Below are 16,104 nucleotides of genomic sequence, written 5' to 3' on the forward strand. Positions count from 1 at the left end.
GCCTGGCCTTGCGGGCCCTTAACACTCTGTGTGTCTTGGCTAGGGCCACTTCTTGCTTGTGGGACTCTGCTGAGTCCCTTCTGTCTTCTGTTTCTCAGGAGGTTATCTGTGTTGATCTGCGGCACTGTGTGTTGGATGGCCGGGAGCTGGCGTCATTCATTCTTCTCTCCGCTCTGGACATTTCAGAGGTGCTTGGTCTTACCATGGCTTCTTCTGTGGCCCTTCGCCGACATGCCTGGCTACGGGATAGGGTGTTCCCGGAGAACGTTAGGGAACGGTTGGTAGACCTTCCTTTTGATGGCACTCTTTTGTTCCACACCCCTGCTGACTCTGCAATTCAGAGGTTTCTGGCGGGGCTTCGTCCTCCTCCTCCTTCTCCCCCCTCAGTGACCGGTGAGTCATTCTGGTTTTTGGGAGGTGGTCGGTCTTCCATTGTGTTCTGGGGCCTTGTTGCGAGTAGCCACGGTTGTGTGCGTTATGTGTGATTATTGTGCCTTTCAGTCCTTTTGTTGGACTTGGGTGCTGTTGGCTGCTGGTCCTGCCCCTTTTTTGATTGTGGTTTTGGCTGTTGGTCAGCTGTGTTGGCCCTGAGATTGTCCCTGGAGGTTCAGCGGTTGGTGGTTTTGTCTTCTCTGGAGACAGGTCGCCGCGTCGTGGCTTTTCCCCCGGCGTCATATAAGGACGGCTCCTTGCCGTCACCGCGACCGCAGTCTTCACCGGAGGCGCCTCAAGTCCCCCATTCCTCGGCCCCTTTAACCCTTTTCCGATCTTGGCCTTTCCTTCCTCCGGTGGGACTGGGGGACGGCTGCCTTAGCTTGCAGCCGTCGCCCACAGAGGAGCTGCTTTCCCCATCTTTTTGGCTGATTGGCAAGCCGTCTGCGGTTCCTCCGCAAGTCTTTTTTGTTGTCCTCTGCTGCAGATACTTTTTCCTAAAAGGGTTCCCCTGCTCTTGGGACGTAACATGCCCTATGTGGGGTAGTGGTAGCTGATATATAGCCCTATCTTGTGCTGGGGAGGTGTGGCTGCCCTTCGGGCCTCTGCTCTCCGTGGCATCATGGTATGTCGCTGGTGCGATCTCTTCTTTCTTCTTCCATCCACTTTTAGCGGTGCAGCCGTCCCTGTCTTGTCTTCTGCTTGAGCCTGGGGATCGCCTACTAAGTGGATTGGTACCATCCGGGGCGGTCCCCTTTTGGGGTCATTCGGGACGGTTTACTAGCCCTGTCCCTTGTTCGAGCCTGCCGTGGTTAGTTTCATGGCGTTGTCTGCAGCTGGCTGCCCCCGCCTGCTCTTCTGTTCTGTGACGGGTGGCCTTGTCTTGGGCCCTGGTGCTTCTTTTTTTATTTTTTTTGTCCTATGGGGCCATTGTGAGGGCTCGATCTTATTCTTCCGCCTGCCTTATTGCTAAGGCGCTGTTTTGTCTTGACTCCGAGCTGAGAGGGTCTTGGTTTCCCTCTTTACCGGGTTGTTCCCGGTGGAGGGCTTTGCTGTACCCCTATCCCATTTCCTTGGAGTCTGTAGGTGGCTCTTCCGGTGGAGGTCCCTGGTACGTTGCCTGGGCTTGAGGTGGTCTGGCCTCCTTCGTTTTACCCTTGTTTCTCCTGTTGGTGGAGGCTGGGTTGCCTCTTTGTCATTATGACGCACCCCCTGTAGGGCTGGTGTTCCTCCACAATATTGAGGTTCTCTTCAGCTCGGGCCTGTTACTCATCCCCTATTGCGGTGGACGGGGCTATTTTTCCCTGTCCCCGTGACTGGTCCCCTGTTGGGGGTCTTGTGCTCGTCTGAAGCTGTAGAGGTCCTCTCGCAGACCCTCCTCCCCTTTTGGTATGGCTAGGGTATCTATTCTACGTTAAGGAATATGCGGCTAGTAGTCTCTATCAGATGTACGAGTTACTTACCTTCGGTAACGGTGTATATAGTAGAGATGATTCCTTCCTAACCCACCTTTCCTCCCCATTCTGCGAGGACCCTCTGCTTGGGTTTTCTGCAGTCGCCTCCCTTTGGGTGTCTTGTCTTCTATGGTGTCCTCTTCCTATTCCTCCGGTCAGGCATCCCTCTGGCGGGTTTTCCTCCTCCGTGAGGGCCTACTTTGGTTCTTTCTCTCTGTTGTTAGAGTTCTGATCCCCTCCAGGTCGTCTTTGTTGGGGGTTCTTTTACCTGTCCTTGACCTCCTCCTCCCTTCAGGAGGTATGGCCATCCTTGCCAGTATAGTCTGGAGATGGATTACTGTTGCTCCTCTGATCCGGGCTTGTGGCCCTTTTCCCTTGTGGTTGTACTTGCAGACTTTCTTTCTCCCTCTTTCTTTCTCTCACAGCGCTTTCTCATGCTTGTGCCTCCAGGATGGCTCTTGCCTTGGCTTGCAATGTAGTTCCACGGGGTGGTTCTTACACTTTTCTTGCTATGGCTTCGCTCCTCTGGCCAGCTAGTGCTTTACTGCCACTTGGTGCTTTCACCTTGGTTTACACCAGTTGTTCCTCAGAGTGGTCCCCTGCTCTTTTCCTGCTCTGGCCTGCTGTTGTCACCTTCTGGTGCCTTGGTGCCACCTGGCGTGTTTCTCACATTTTTGTTTCTTTTTGTCTATCTGTTTTTTTCGCTCACTGTTCCCCTGCTTTCCTCAGTTTTGTTGTGATGGCTCCGCATTGTGGCGCGGAAAAGTTCTCCTAAGCAGACTAACGTCAGCGCGCTGGGGTGGGGCTCGTGTGACCTCGCTGACGTCGCACCAGCGGAGGACGTCGGGCGGAGTCACGTGGCATCAAATCCCCCGGCGCACAGGGATGCCGGGCAAGAAAGTTTTCCGGATCGGGTCTCACGCCTGGGGAATATTCTACATTAAGGAATCTGCGGCTAGAATCGTCTCTACCAGATACACCGTTACCGAAGGTAAGTAACTCGTACTTCAATCTTAGACCTACGGCTATCTAATGCTTTGAAACCCTTTGCCACTCTTTTAGAAAACCTGTATCTGCCTGATGTCTCACTAAAGAACCATAAGCAAGTCTCCTGGAGCCTTATTTTTGTTGATGTCTAGGCCAAATGGTACTATTATGCTCACTTAGTGGAATGCATTTCTCATCTTGTACCAAGGTGTCATTCTGCATTGTTAGTTTCTGAGCTTGTTTCTTTTCACCTCTCATTATTTTTGTCTCATCCAATATACTTTCATTGACCATAGTATTACCAACACTGTCTGATTATGTTTAGCTGACTCCTGCCATGCTTACCTTATTTACCATTCTCCCAAGCATTCGATCAAGTCTCCCACACTGGTAATGATACATTTACCTTCTAAGCTCTCTCCTGTTATCTGTATTATAACCTCCCAGTTCACTGTCAATCAGCTTCTTTATTTTTCTATCCCCACAGACACCTGATAAACCTGTTCTACACCATGCATACCTTCTATATTGAGCACGACTACTGCCAGCTTGCTGGATTGCCCAAGGCTAACTGTGGTAGCACCATTTAATTACAAGCAAACAACATATGCCTTTTTGTGTAGCTGGCAGACGGCGAGTGGCAGACACATTACTTCTGTGAAAATTGTCTGTCTTTGTCCACCACATCCATTTCTGCATCCCATGTGCACAGATACTTCATGTGTGTGGCACAGTACATGCTTAGCAGAATGTATTTGTAGCATGTATGTCCTGATTGAATATCGCCACAGAAAAATCCATTTTGGACACGCTACTTTTGAGATCAAGTACTACACCCCCACCTCCAGACCTTACACCTTCATGCCTGGAGATTGAACGACGCAACCTGAATTCATTTTCTCTCCCACATGATGTGGTGGATGTCATCTTATCAGCCAGGCGTCATTCCACCAAGTCTATCTATTCTTATAGGTGGTCCATATTTGTCTCTTGGTGTGAGGAGAAATCCATTGACCCTTTGAAGGCTCGTTTGTCTGACATTCTTAAGTTTGTGCTTTCTTTGGCTCAGCAAGGGTTGGCTGTAGCTACGGTGAAAGGTTATCTTTCGGCTTTGTCGGCATTCCTTTGCCTGCCGGATCAGCCGTCCTTATTTAAATTTCCTATTGTTTTAAGGGTTATTAAGGGCCTTACAAATACATTTCCTCCTAATCCCTTTATTGTGCCTTAATGGGACTTGAACCATGTGCTTACTTTCTTGATGGGGTCACCTTTTGAACCCTTGCACAAGTGTCCCTTGAGGCTGTTGTCTTTTAAAACGGTCTTCCTAATTGCAATTACCTCGGCAAGGAAGGTAAGTGAGCTTCAAGCTCTTAGTTCAAGGCCCCCATTCTTGACCATTCATGCTGAACGAATGGTACTTAGGACCAGGGCTCCTTTTTTGCCTAAGGTGGTGACTCCTTTCCACCTTGGTCAATCCATTACCCTTCCTACCTTCTATCCTCCCCCTCACCATTCCAAGGAGGAGGAGAGACTTCATCGCTTGGACCCTAAGAGGGTGATGATTTCCTGGTATAGGAGAGTGGACACCCTCCTCCGGGAGTGGGGACTGCTGTGGCACTCTATTCACAAGGTGAGGAATCCACTGGCAGATGTATCCATCAGAAGAACAAGTTACTTACCTTAGGTAACGCTTTTTCTGGTGGATACAGTATCTGCTGTGGATTCCTCACTGGTCCACCCGCCTCCCTGTTCACTCTTCTATACCTGATTTACTGTAATGTTAATATTTTATTATCGAAGGAAATGTGTTAATGTTTTTACTTTCCTGCATTGACTACACACTGTGTGTGTTGTTTTGATTATTTGGTACTGTGTACATTGTGTGTATATCTACTGTTGTTGATCCGTCCGTGTGCCTCGAAGGCACGGAAAAAAGGGCAGGCCTATTATGGTGTCGGTGACATCGGCGGAGCCGCGTGCGATGCCGTGCTTCTGTGACGTTGTCCAAGTCAGCGCGAAGCTACAAAAAGAATTTCCGAATGTTGCTGACGCAGGGGGATATTCACAAGGTGAATAATCCACAGGCAGATACTGTATCCACCAGAACAAGCGTTACCGAAGGTAAGTAACTTGTTCTTTTGGTCTAGAAGTCCTTTCCTATGCTGATGATACTCAGATCCTTATTTCCATCACAGAGAGTGTCTCCGCTTCAGCAGCAAACTTCAAGAACTGCATGCGAGCGGTGGCTGCATGGATGGTTGAGAATTATCTTCGACTCAATGGGGATAAAACGGAGGTTTTAATCTTCGGAGACAAGTTGGACATATGGTCTGAGGCCTGGTGACCTGCTTCTCTAGGGTTCTGCCCCGTCCTTTGTCTCAGTGCCAAAAACCTTGGCATTATTGTAGACTCTTTGTCTCTGAGATCACAAATAAACAGAACATTCTCGACCTGTTTTGGGATGATACGGACCCTTAGGAAGATTTTCCATTTTCTCTCCCTTTCAGCTCGGAAACAGGCAGAGGTTTCCCTTGTAGTAACCAGGTTGGATTACTGCAATGCCCTTTATCTAGGCTAAAATAAGGGACTTTTGCATCGGCTCCAATTGGTGCAGAATTCAGCCGCTAGGCTGGTAAAGGGTCTTCCCAAATTTCACGTGGTCTCAGCCACCATTAGGAGCCTTCATTGGCTCCTGCTTGGGAGGAGAATTGTGTTTAAGGCCTTATGTCTGGTTCATAAGGCCATTCACAATATGGGTTCTGAAGGCATTAACAAAATGTTCCACAGGTATGTTCTCAGCAAGACTTTAAGATCTGCTAATAAGAATTGGGTAACAGTTTCTAGGTTTAGAAAAGTCAGTTGGGGGGGGGGGGGGGATGGGGGGGCAGGGGGCATTCTCGCTGATAGGAGCCAATCTGTGAAACCTGCTCCCGCTCCCAATTTCAACTTTGGAAGTATATTCTTCATTCCGGAAATCTCTGAAGACCTTGCTTTTCACCTGTTCGGATGGTCATCTGCCATAATCTTTTAAACCGTAGCCTATGAACCTTTGACACAATGATCTCTGTCTGCAGCGCCTTGATGCCTCTGGGCTAAGTCTGCGCTTTAAACATTTTATATTCATTCATTCATTCATTCATTCATTCATTCATTCATTCAAAGAGATTGGAGCAATCCTGTCAGATGAGCAATGTACGTTGCTTGAATTCATGAGGCTTTTGTATTGAGCCCGACTTTAGGGCATGAGAGCACCAGATCCTGTGGTTTCGAGAAGAGCAAGAACAGCCTTTTGCCGTGTCCTGCGCTTTTCATTTCAGGTTTGAACCCCATCAGGCTCGCAGGTAGTGTGGGAGGGCTGGAAATAGCAAACTCTTCAGAAGTGCAGGGACAACCTTTTTATCCTGTCCTGGTCTTTTGTTCTCCAAGAGGGGCTGATCGCAAGAGGCTAACACATGTAAACTTTAAAGACCTTTCTCTCTTTTGTGTCTGTTTTGAGTGTTTCCGAGCAGGAGATGCCCAACCCAACCCCTCCTTACTTCTGGCACAAAAAGACTCTGATTGTATTTGCAGAATCTGTAAACCCCGCCTGGAAATTGGGTTCAAGAAGGCGACTTAAAACCCAGGTTACTGTTCCAAGAATTCTCACTGGACGGTGTTGTAGACCATATTTCCGACATACAGACTTATGTGTAAACTAATGCCACAGGTGTAGCTACAGTTGGTAAAAGACATTCAGAATGTTGGATTTTCTTTTCGTAGTACTCAGATAGTTTGTCTCCTTGTACATGTATGATGATAATGTCTGGTACTTCAAGCAGGAACGTAGCTAGAAGTATATTTGTAGGGGGCCCTCCACTATGACCAAACATTAAAGCTATGCTCGATAGGTGCGTTCTTTCCCAAATACTGGTTGGATTATTAAATAACTGCCCTCAGAATATCGTGGTAGAAGAATATTAAGAACACAATATTGAAAGGTAAGTGCATATAGAGAAGTATACACATACATCTACATTGCTTGAAGATATATATATATATATATATAGTAGGCATATTTATGTGGAGTAAAGTATAGATATTCTGGTTTCAATATCCAGGTGCCCACTGTGATTCTATACAAAGGAATATGTGGATTTTTTTAAGGTACATATTAAAGCACACTTGATCAAGTTTTTACAGTCTAATTTTAAATACTTTTAGTTAGGTGGGATTTAAAGATGTAAAGTAGGCTGACTTGCAACTATGTGTATTTTCTAAACTGTTCAAGCCTTGTGCAATATAAAGATTATCAAGTTCTTAAATAAAAAAATAAGCTGCCTCCAATAAAACACACCCTTCCACTCAACTTATGTCCCTAGATTCCACTTGGAGCCGGATTCCATCGCTCCACTCTGCTGTTTTAGATAGTGCTGAGGGGAAACACCTTGTCTCCAAAATGTACAGGGCTTGCGCAGATGTGTTCCCAGTAAATGATTCCAAGCTCAAGGCCACCTGGGAGGCAGAACTGGGACACCCCATTCAGGACGACCAGTGGGCGGTGTGTTGCAGCAAGACCTAAACAGTAGCCACAAACTGATTCACTTTAAATTTTTGCGTAGAATCTACATGACTCTGTGGTGGCTCACAAACTTGATCCTGAAAAATCTCACTTGTTTAAAATGAAACACCCCACGAGCTGATTTCGCCCACCTCACTTGGAATTGTGGCAAAATTAAAGCCTTTTGGGCCACAATTATTCAGACACTAGGAGAAATGACAGATTTGGACATCACACCCACACCAGAGGTCGCACTGCTCGGTTATGTAGAAAACCATCCAGAGGACTGTACGGAGGTTCACCGCGATAGGGTTACTTCCGGCCAAGTGGGAAATAGCGCTCAAATGGGAGCGTAAAACTGCTCCGACATTAAAAGACTGGCTAAGCAGTCTCGTATACTGCAACACCAACTACACTTCCCAGCACGTTTCGCCCTAAGGACATCGGGGGCCCTTTGAAACGTTACACTACAGCAGTGCAGACACAGCCTGCCATGCGAATAGAGCACGGCCTGGTGCCCACTGGGGTGGGCTGAGCAGGGGAAGCTTTGATCATTGGCGATTGACACGTCAATTTTACTCTGGTCTGTGTATTAATCTCCCCTGGGGACTACATGTAGGTGGCACGTCCTATTTACAAGTGGAAGAGGCGGTCACGAGAGGCGGACTGAATGGTTCATTTCGTGCTGAACAAGGACATGATTGTTAATTTGGATGTAGCAGGCAAATTATTTGGGCTTCTGCTGTATAGATACGGCTATGTATAACTGTACAAGATTTTGCAGATACAATGTTATACTACAAAAACTGGTAAATAAAGTTTAAAATTCTTTTTTTTACCTGAGGTGATGGATGTCCAGACTCCATTTGCTTTTGCTAGAGAATGTCCTACCTGGGACATTTTGCATCAGGCAATTTTCACAACTCAAAGGCCCCAAAGGAAAAACCTTGCCTCAGGTAAATTTAGCAAATGTCATCTGCTTCATAAAGTATGTAATTTCCTAATTCTGACCAACTTCGTAAGTGAAGTTTTAATTTGACTCACCACTTATTTAAAGTAACTTTACAGAGAGCTCAGAGCATTTCCATCAAGAACATTTTGGGGTATCAGTAGCGAACAGTGTTTTAAACATTTTGAGACAGCAACAATGATAACAAACTTTAAAAAAAAATATATGTCAATTTATCTATAAGGTATAAGAATTTAACTATAAGGTTGTGACAAAAGATGGATAGTTCAATCACATTTCATCAAAAGCACCAGGCAAAACTGCATGGACTTGAAGCCGGTTCTGACACTTGCATACACCCCTCAGAGTTACAGGCAGGTTGTGCAAAAGGTGCTGTTCAAAAGGAGATCATTGTTAGACATCAACCAGCAAGACAGGTAGGCATGGTAAAGGATAGGTGATTGTGTAAGTCTGGGATGGGTCCATTTCAGGCCTGTGACTTGGCCGAGGACAATAGCTCCATCTCCAGTTAGAAGAACAACAGGTGGGGAGGACGCAGCACTGCCTCTAATTCTCAGAGTGGTGGTTTCATCTAGCATCATGCTCTGTGATAACATCTCTGCTTGAAACTGCTTACATGGTACCTCTTATTTGGATGCTACATAGGATTATGGGCATTCTGTACTCTTCCAAATGCAGTAGACTTGTTGCATAGAACCTACAAGGTGTCGCCTTCCATGTGGCTAACTTTGCTTGTACGAGCAAGCACTTTTCTGAGGGTGAATGGAGAAAGCATGGAAGCCTGCCATTTGTACTAAAAACCAGAAAATATTTCCTTTCCGAGGGATTGTTTGGCATTACTATATGTGCAGATAAAAGTCAAACTTCATATTATGAAACAGTTAAGAGACTGCCGTATTTGAATGAACACTGGAAAGCCAAATCACCTACTTAATAGAAGTTGGACTTCTCAGTAAGTTGATTGTACTTTCCAGCGACTATACCAACCAATGGAGATATGGCTTTTATGCATAAAAGTCTTTGTCAGCACTTTTTACCCAGAGCATATACTAACAAATATCATGGGTGTGCCATTGTTTAGCAATTTGCAAAAAAAGCGTGAATCAAGTAACAATAGTTAGACATTATTAGAATTTTAATGCCAATTATGCAAGGTGATTTTTGCATCTTACACTAAGATCCCTTTTACAAAATAAAGTGCAAAATTGTGCTTTGAAATTACATTTGGCTAGGTGTATTAGCCGAAACATGATAAGCTATAAATTCCACTTAAAATCTCCAAAGACCATTTCTCTCCTTTTACCTAGCTCTCATTTTGCTCCTTTAGACTTTCGCTGTTCTCTCCTAGTCTCTCACTCTGTCACCGCTGCCTCTCTCATCCTTTTCCCTACTATCCCTTTCTGTTTGCTGCTGCATATATCTTCCCATTTGTTTTCTCCTGCTCTTTCTATTTATTCCCCTTTTTTTTCTCTCTCAATTGTCTCTCCTTTTCTAGAACCCTTTCTCTACATCCTGTCCTCTTTGTACCTCTCAATATTTGTTATTCTCTCTCTAGCCCTCTTCGCCATCGACCATGTATGAAAACTGAGACTTTCTCTTGGTTGTGCCTAGCCATTAGCTGCACCTGCCACCTTTCTGTGAACACTGTGTATTCTTTTGTTCCCAGTCACAGACGCCTACCTTCCTGGGTGCCTTCTGGAACTGGAGAAGTCCCCTACGATCATGGAACAAAGTAGTTAGTACAATGTGGCCATCACATACCCTGTAGCGTGTTGGACTGGACATCAGGTTGCATGGATTTGGTGGGCTTTAACTGTTCTAGGGCAGATGACGACCTGTTGAACAGCCACCACACTACTTTTACAGTGTGGTGGACTTTAACGGGCCATACACAGAACTGGAGAGAAATGTTTCTGATAAAAACACCAGACACATTTTCTACTCCAAAGTCTGCATGCGAGGGAAATGCTTCCCACAAGTTCCAACTTTGATTTAATTTTTTTTGTATTGTGCAGCAAGCTGTGCACACTGATGTTACATAGCAAAACAAAAGTGAAAGCAGCCTGCAAATGTGAAATCTGTGGGGATCCACAACTGTCCTACCACACACTGTTCCTACACTTATCCTGATAAAAAATAGTACCCCATTTGTGTGAGTGAACTTTTGCTTGCGAAAGAAACCACTTTCTAAGGCCCCTAAAGCAAAAGGAAAGATCAAGTTTTTACCTTTTAAATTGACCAATTCTGGCGATGTGGGTAGCTGCGATATTTAGGCCAGGACTGGGTGGGCACCCAGGGAAACCTACCAGACCTGGACATTTCTGAAAACAAGGTAGCAGGGCAGTCTAGGGTGGTTTAGCTTGACAGGATCCCGAAAACTACTTACCCAGATTGCCCCTAAAACGCAAAACATTTGGCAACATCAGATTTTCTTCTTATTTCTTTGAAGTAAAATTCAGAATTCCATGAGGATCCATAAGATTCCCAGCATCCAGCACTCCCACACTTCTCCCAATAAAAACATTACCACACATTTTCACCAAATATTATGCATTTTGTACATTAATTACATAGGATCTTATAACAGCAATTTATTTACTCTAACCATAAATTAGATAGAGATAAAGCAGGAGTGAATACATTTAAAAAAGCAGATTCATACTACACATCTTAAAATACAATACATAAAAAAATCAGATAATGTTAGTTGATGTTCTGCGGATATGTCTAGAGAGGTCAATTATAATATAAATTGTTTCAACCTTTGATGCCCTGATTATGGTTTCCTTAATATTCGGTTCAAGGAGATGAATTCTCAACGTGCGTACCCTGGCGGGGATATCTAGATGGTGATCCATTTTAGAAATATTTTCCCTTATGGCAGCCCTTTGTGGCATGACAGACTATATTGGATCATTTCAGATTTACACTACAGCGAGTTAGGGTGTTTTCATCCCTCTGCAGCAGGCGCATTAACATAACGAACTATATGGCTTCTGCAAACCATCGGTAGAGCAGGAACATTATCTAAATTGCGCAACAGGCCAGTGTAGGCTGAGCAATGTCAGTCACATATAAGTCATGCCTGACTTTTGATAACTCTGCCTGCGCAAATAGGCTAATAAAAGCACCATGTCATATTGGAATCTGGAGTTTCCTGATTGGACATTATTTCTGAAAGACTTGTAGGTTTAGCTAGTGACAGCCATTTATGTAACAGGAAATCTCCTGAAAGTTGCTGACTTAAGAACAGCGTGGCTCAATGTCCTGTACAGTTTTGCAATCTTTTCACTAAGCAAGTTCTTGTTTGATATAGCATAGGTGAGAATGGAGTGCAGCTAATGCCCATTGAATTCTTGGTCTCATCTATGACAGTGAACTCGTGTTGATATCATCTTTCATTTCAGCTCCTCGCACACAACACTGTGACATCCCACAGTGACATCCCATTATAGCTGCTCTATTATTCAACATCTACCTAAACTCCTTACCAAACCTGTGGCTCACTGGTTAGAGGCGGCAGACCCGAGAGCAGAGGACGGCCCGGGACCAGGGTTCGATTCCCGGCGCGGCAGGTTTCTGGACCAGGGTCAGACGACTCGATAATTCTCTCGCCTCGGTGCCCACTCTGATCAGCGATCACACTCGGCAACTCTGGGCATTAGCTTGCCTCATCTTCACTAACGGCCCCACCAGACCGCCGGGGGTGCCTGGTCTCACCCTGGAGATACCCATTAAGGGACCATCTCTCAGGGAAGCCAGGAAGGGTTTCGCAGCGGTCGAAGCGCCTTGGGACCCTCCGGGTAAGTAGTGCGCTATATAAATGCCTATACATTACATACATACATACATTACATTACATTAAATCATTCAACCTCATCAGTTACAACTATATAGATTACACCAGAATCATGTAAAAAAAATGGATGGTCTGGAAGACCTCTACAATTTAAAACGTGATGACTGTCTTCGGGCCATAAACACATGGATGATGAAGAACTATCTAAAGCGAAGTGCTGCAAAGACCAAACTTATGACCTGTGGAGAGTTACAAAAATACCAGCCTACTGTCCTATGGTTTCAGAAACATGCAACCCTTCCAAAAATATCAAGAGAAGTCGGAAACCATGGGGTAACCCTGGATTCAGACCTAAATCTGATGCCACGTATTAGTAATGTAAAACAGAGGGCCTTCTACACAATGAGAACGCTATGTTGCAGCCTCCGATACCCTGGATCCCAACAGAAACTGCATACCTTCTTCACACTCGTAATCTACTGTGCGACTATGCTAACATCCTGTATCTTGATGCACCTGCAGTCATCATATGCAAAATACAACTCATTCAAAATGTTACTGCAATACTCCTTCTCCAACTTCACCCAAGAGAACACATGATTCCAGTCTAGCAAACACCCCTCTGGCTACCTACACCATAAAGGGTAATGTTCAGGACACTGTGCATTGTTCACAGAGCCTCCAAGGAAAAGGACCCTTACAAGCTAAGTTCAAACAAGTTAACTATGGCTGACCTATGCATCGCTCAGGTGTTATGTAGCCCTGTAGGTTCATACATAACATTTGCTGCTCACAGTAATACCATGACACTCAGCGGTCGGCAACCACCTGTCACTTGCACCTATTAACTCCATTACCTGTACCATGCAGCCAATAAGCCAGCCATCAGTAAATGAACAGGCATTGAATAACCAAAGAGATCTGTCATACACTGCGGGTCAATCGGAGGACTTCAATCTACACCATGATTAGAGGTCCCAAATATGTGCACCATATTAGCATCTTTACATCCCCCAATAGCTTTCAGATATGAGATGATAGTAACAATGCTAATCCAAGCAGATATCTCCACTTCTCTCTCCCTTCAAAAATGCCAGCTCTGGCCCAAACTATACACTAGGGGCAGATTTACTAAGATTTTGCATCAGGTTGGCGTCACTGTTGTGGTGCAGATAGAGTCGAATTGGAGGAACTGAAGCAACTTGCCGGACCAGTGGCTCATCTCCAGGTCTGAGAGACAGCCTGGTTGATCGGAGAAAAGTTGTCATTCCGCACCTGTGCAGATCTGACGCTCCCTCCAGGGTCTAGAGGAAGCCCGGCCTCCACCTCCACCGCTAGGGGGATAGAGTGGTTGCTGATCCCCGAGTAGGGTCCCTGAGATGGCTGCCACATTCTTCCACTACCGCCTGGTGGTAGAGTTGTGTCGAATTCTTTTAGGAGACTCATTGTTGTGGGACTATTGGAAGAAAGAGGTGATCGAGGGACTTCCATGATGGCGTTCCTCGAGTCGGCCCCCTGGTATGTAAGCTCTTGTCTTTTGCATACTCTTGACGTGCCCTTTGCTCGGGTGTCCCTGGGAAATCTCGGAACAGGCCATGTTACAGCTTTATCTTTAGTTTCATTGCCCTGGACATCACTCTCTCTCTCCTCTGTTACTCATTGACAAAATGGTGGATGACAGAGTAATTCAGCAATCTGATAAAGACTACTAGCCGCAGATTCCTTCACGTAGAATTATGCCCAGGCGTGAGACTGGATCCGGAATTTTTTTGCCACAGCATCCCTGCGCAACACCACATGACTACGCCCAGGCATCGTCCACATACGTGACGTCAGCGAAGTCACATAAGCCCCACCCCGCCGCACCTACTTCAGTTTTTTCCTTTTCCGCGTGCAACGCGGATCCGGTCCTGCTCGGGCCTGTTTTGGGGCCCTTTTTTCTTACCTCATTGTGTCTTTTTTGGAGGGACAGTATGCGAATGCCTTCGGGCTTCAAGACCTGCACGTCGTGTGGGCGTCTTATGTCGGCGACGGATCCTCACCTCATTTGTATGTGGTGTTTAGGGAAGATCACAGCACCACTGATTGTCAGCCATGCCAACAGTTTAAGCCGCAATCTCAGCGGGAGCGCTGGATGAAACTACTCTCTGGGGGTCTCTCAAGGTCGGCTTCACCCCCTCGATCTTCCTTAGCAGACAGCCTCAGAAGCGGCCGTTGTCGTCGTCCTCGCCCCTCTCCGATGTCGCTAGAGCATCGATCCCCGGTGGGTAAGTGTTGCAGTTTGTCCCCGGGGGCTGGTGTTAGGCCTGCCAGGGGTGTGGGCTCTCCGTGGGTCTTGCGGCATCGCGTGTTGTCCTATCCACCGTTTCCCGGTGAGGGGCGTCGAGAGTCCAAATGGAGACATACATGGCGGCTAGCAGGCCTTGCTGGCGTCTCCTCCTCCTTCCCCTCCTGGGACGGCGGCAGATCCCTGGCCTTGCTCGGGGCCCTCCACGATGCCGCCCGTAGCTATGGCCCCGGCGCCGACTGGTTCGGATCCAGTCTTGGAGGATGTGGTGCTGTTGGGGTGCGGCTCCTCGGGGGGTCCATCCTTCAGACCACGGCACCTCTGCCTCGCCGCAAAGTCCCTGTGGTGTTGCGGGAGGTCGCCGGGGCTTGGGTCACATCCCCAAGCCCCGCTCGGCCCTCTGGGCAGGCGGAGGCCTTGTCCACGTCGCCGGCACCTGCTGGTCCGGGCGGTGCCACAGGGGTCGGTGGGTTCCCCTCATCCCGCTCTGGGTCGAGGTTCGGCGGGGACCTCTCGTCCCCCTCCAGGCCCCTCTCGTCTCTCCCCGCAGGTGGCTGCCTCGTCGGAGGATGAGTCGGAGGTTGGATCATCCCTGGTGCCGCCGCATGGGTCGCCGGGCTACCTCCGTCACATTCTGGGCCGAGGCCGGTCACTCTCGTTCCTCCAAGCAGGCGGCTGCCTCGGCGGAGGTCGAGTCAGCGTCATTCCGGCGCCGCTCTTTGACCACTTCGGCTCCGGCCCCACTCCAGTCCCTGGCGCAGTGTGACTTGGAGGAGCCTTATCCGGCGTCTCCGTTGGCGCCGGATGGTGTTGATGTCCTGCCTCAGGCGGCGGACTCTAAGGCTTCACACAGAGGCTGTGCCGCGGGTTCGTCTTCGGACGCTCTTTCTTCCAGGGAGGTTGGGTGCCTACTGGTGTCATCCTCCCCGGAGACAGGCCTCCGCGTGGTATCTTTTTCGCCGGCGTCATCAAAGGGCTGCTCCTCGCCATTTCCGAAGCCGAGGTGTTCACCGGAGGAGTGGCAGGTTCCCCATTCTTCGGTTCCTTCTGACTTCCAGATCTGGCCTTTGCCCGCCCCACTTGGCTTCGGGGACGGCCACCTTAGTTTGCAGCCGTCGCCCACGGAGGAGCTGCTTTCTCCACGGCAGGGCCCTATGGAGGCGGGTGCAGCCTTTGCTCACGCTGTGTCCACGGCTGTGGGTATCCTGCACATGGGTGAACCGGTTGCTCATTTTCCGGCAGACCATCTATTGGGGGTTCTCCACCAGGACTCTGGTGGGAGGGAGCTGTTGTCCTTTTGAGGGTTCACGCCTTTCCTCCCTGATGGGGGTTTGGAGGCGTCCCGCCTCAGGGGATCCGTTACCTTCTCACCGGCACCTTCCAGCGCGGCTTGACCCGGAGCATCTTTCCCTCCACCCCTCTGCCTCAAGTCCGCTTTTGCAGACTGCTTTTCATTACTTGCCGCCGCTGTTGACTCCGCCATCCCGGGAGGCCCACCGGCTGGACTCCTGGGGGTGTAACATGTTCGCTTCGACCAGCGCTGTCCTGCGGGCCCTTAACACCTTGTGTGTTTGCTAGGGCCTCCTCTTGTTTGTGGGACTGGGCTGAGTCCTTGGGGTCCGTAGCTTCCCAGGATAC

The sequence above is a fragment of the Lissotriton vulgaris genome, chromosome 5, assembly GCF_964263255.1.
Source record: "Lissotriton vulgaris chromosome 5, aLisVul1.2, whole genome shotgun sequence".
Lineage (NCBI taxonomy): Eukaryota > Metazoa > Chordata > Amphibia > Caudata > Salamandridae > Lissotriton > Lissotriton vulgaris.